Consider the following 3,680-nt stretch of genomic DNA (forward strand, 5'->3'; position numbering starts at 1 on the left):
CGGCCAGGATCGGACACCGCATGCAGAGATGCATGCGGTGTCCGCACGCAATAATCTCTCGCGTGAGGGTTAAAATGTAAAAAATATTTGGCATGAGCATTATTATATCTTACTAAATTGTTATAGGATTTTTTTCTAAATCTTATATATTTGTGTTTGTGGACACTATCGAACATGGCTTGTCTATATCTCTCAATCTTTATGCATGCATGCATGACATGTACATATTCATGTTTTTTTTTTAATGTGTATACATGCATACTTGTGCGTTCACATCTGTACATCTACACAAACAACGTATGCTTTATTCGCACATTCAATGATTTCTTGAAGACTACTCATTCTTCCGCGAACCAACGTTATGACCCGAGAAACTATGGAACCATTTTCTATCCGTGGGATAAGAGACTGTACTTGTAATCACATACTAATAGTGGAATATTTTAGTTAGGCAAATTCCAGTGGTTTTTTTTTTTCCTTTTTCCAGGTTTTCCACTTCAAAACTTTTGGTGTCCCAACTGATTATCTTATTTCATCTGAGTGTGTGTTGATTTCTCGTACAACGTTAAGATAATAATTCATTACTCTTCTATTATGAATTCTCTAGCACACAACAACTCCCAACTGATTATCTTATTTCATCTGAGTGTGTGTTGGTTTCTCGTACAACGTTAAGATGATAATTCATTACTCTTCTATTGTGAATTCCCTAGCACACAGCAACTTTTATTCTTAACTTTTGTCTATCCACTTACTTAAGATGAAGACAAATGAGAACTTAAGTTGTGTTCTAAATTTTTTTCATAATATTTTACATATGACCCAATAAACCTTACATTCTTATTAGACACAATGGAAGTGGGGAGACCATATACATGAAAGAATTTTTTAATAAAATAATTTGGTTGTTTAGATGCGCCAACAATCTTAGAACAGGGAAGAAACTGCGCTAGTTTCGAAAACCTATCAACTATTACGATGAAATCATATCTTTGATCCGTCTTGGGTAATCTCAACACAAAATTCATGTTAAAGTTTTGGCGCACTGCATGAGGCAGTATAGGGGAGTATATAAGCCAAGAGTTTGCTCAACAGCTTTACCAATTTGACAAGTACAATACCAATTCACTAATAGAGCTACATCCTTTCTAATTAAGGGCCACTTTCCCTAAACAAACTAATGATGTTATTATTTTTTATATTGACTAATTAATCCTCATGGATATACTCCTAGACAAGATAATACGCATAATTGTGATCATTTAAATAAGAATCCATGTGCAATCTATAAGCAAAAATCATTTAAATAGGAATCCATGTGCAATCTATAATCAAAATTCTATAAGATAAGATTTGATTATTTTTCATATCAAGGTAGATCAAATGGAAGTTAGGCTATCTTAACTGATTCCCACTCATCATTTATATTCTCAAACACGGACACTTCCACAATCACAACACCAAGTAAAATAAAAACTCTATTCAACACATCAACAACTTCATTCTCTACTGAAAAACAATGTATTCGAATAAATAAATACCCTTGCATAAATATAACCCATTTTGTATGTTGGGTACTTAAATTTTTAGGATTTCTAATATCATAAAGTTCAATGGTTAGAATACAAAATAAACTCTTTGTGCTGAACTTAATGACCCTCATTCAGAATGCTTACACTTCACCATAAAATTCATTGTCAACGCGACGACCAGTGGTGGAACCGGGGCGGGCGGGGGGAAGTAGTCACCCCCTCTAGAGGCATTCTGAATTTGGTTCACTATAGCTCAGGTGAAATTCGAAAAGCTTAGAACAACCTCATTTAAATTCTATCATAATATATTTTTTATTCATTAATTTGTTTGAGATTATATTTCTTATATTATTGTAATCTTATATGGGGCAATTTTAGCTTTGTTTAGTCATCGCATATGAGCTTGACTTTAAAATTCTAAGCTGCACTTTTCCAACTAATTTGGCTAAATTTTATCTCAAAGATTTTCTTAGTATTTTAATAGACTCATACATAATACACATTGATATTTCTAATGAATGATGATAATAGTTGTGGAAGAATTCTATGGGAAAAAAATAATTCCATGCCAAAATAAACTACACAGAACGACATGAATGCAATACTTATGATAAAACAAATGTTTTATTATTAATTAGTTACTCTGTATATTGAAAAACCCTAACCCACTGTCACTCCATACTCAAATTTCGCCCCCCTCATCTCTTCAAATTCTGATTCAGACATTGATGATGGCTATGCCGAGTTTATTAAAATTTATGGGGATTAAACTTGAAAATGATGAGTTGACAACTGTTAAAATTTTCTACATTCTTATATTTTATTTGATTATTCGTTTTATGATTAAAATCTGTATGATAGGAAAATCCTTAACGGACTTTTTGGCTGCAAGTAATATTTGGCCTATAAGTTATATCTTATTTTGGCATTTGGACTTTTTCATACTTATTTTTCTTTTCTTGAAATGCAAGTTCATGTGACGTGCTTATTTTAGGCGTGGAATGTTGTGTTTATGGAGCCAAAGCACCCTGTATCCAGGTTTGGGCGCCTAAGCACCCATTATTGAGCTTTACTTTTGAAGGGGTCGCCCCTATGGGCGCAAAAGCGCCCATGTTTGGGCTCAAACAGAGAAAGTTGACGCTTTTGTGTCCGCCCTAGGCCCAGCTAAGCTGGGCTCGTGTTTTGCTTCCCGAGAGCTTGGCGCTTTGGCGCCAAGTCAGGGGCCCAAGCGCCAAGAGCAGTTTGTCTTGGGATTTCAGTTTTTTAATCTCGATTTCAAGCAGGTTTCGTAAGTTTTGTTGTTTCTTCCTTCTGTAGTCTTCGATGAGCATGCCGGTGAATGTGAGAAGTTTTGAAGAGGTGGTTTTTAGTGATTTGGCGTGATTCTTGTGTCGGATCGGAGAGTTAAAATTGTGGGGTGAGTCCTGTAAGTTATTTTTTTGTGGAGATAAAATTTGTGTGAATTCTTTGTAAAACCTTCTAAATTTCATAGTAAATTTTTTTAGCTCTATAGTTTTTTCTCTCTTGTGTTTTTGCACTAAAATTCTCGTGTGCTTTTTTGGCTACTTTAATTGCGCTTTCTGTTCATTTTTTTGTTTCGGATTTCTCAAATTTGTATGATTTCATTATTCCGCGTTGTGGTTTAATTTCTAATTGATCCTAATGCCCAGTAAAATTGGGAATTGTTTGGTATATTTCCTATCAAATTGGTATCAGAGAGGGCTTCAATTCTAGTGGGAGCAATGACAGATGAAGCAATGTTCAAAGTGAAGAAGTTCAATGAGACGTACTTTCCTTTCTGGAAGACTCAGGTGGAGGATTTATTGTATTAGAAAAAATTATATTTGCCACTACAAGAAATAACAAAGAAGCCTGAGTTTATGCATATGGAGGAATGAGAAGCATTGGATCGAACAACATTGGATTTGATCCGGCTATCACTTTCATCATTTGTTGCATTTAACATTGTGAATGAGAAAACTACATGAAATACTTTTTTTTACCCTATGAAAAATGTCATTCAATTCAATTAACACATCATTTTGTTCATCATAAGGAAACGGAGTTTACATTACATGCTCTTGAATTTCATTATAGCGTGTTTGATGGCCATGAAACAAATTCAATTTTATGAGTTTAAATTTAATT

The sequence above is a fragment of the Phalaenopsis equestris genome, unplaced genomic scaffold, assembly GCF_001263595.1.
Source record: "Phalaenopsis equestris unplaced genomic scaffold, ASM126359v1 Scaffold000054, whole genome shotgun sequence".
In the NCBI taxonomy this organism is placed as follows: Eukaryota; Viridiplantae; Streptophyta; class Magnoliopsida; order Asparagales; family Orchidaceae; genus Phalaenopsis; species Phalaenopsis equestris.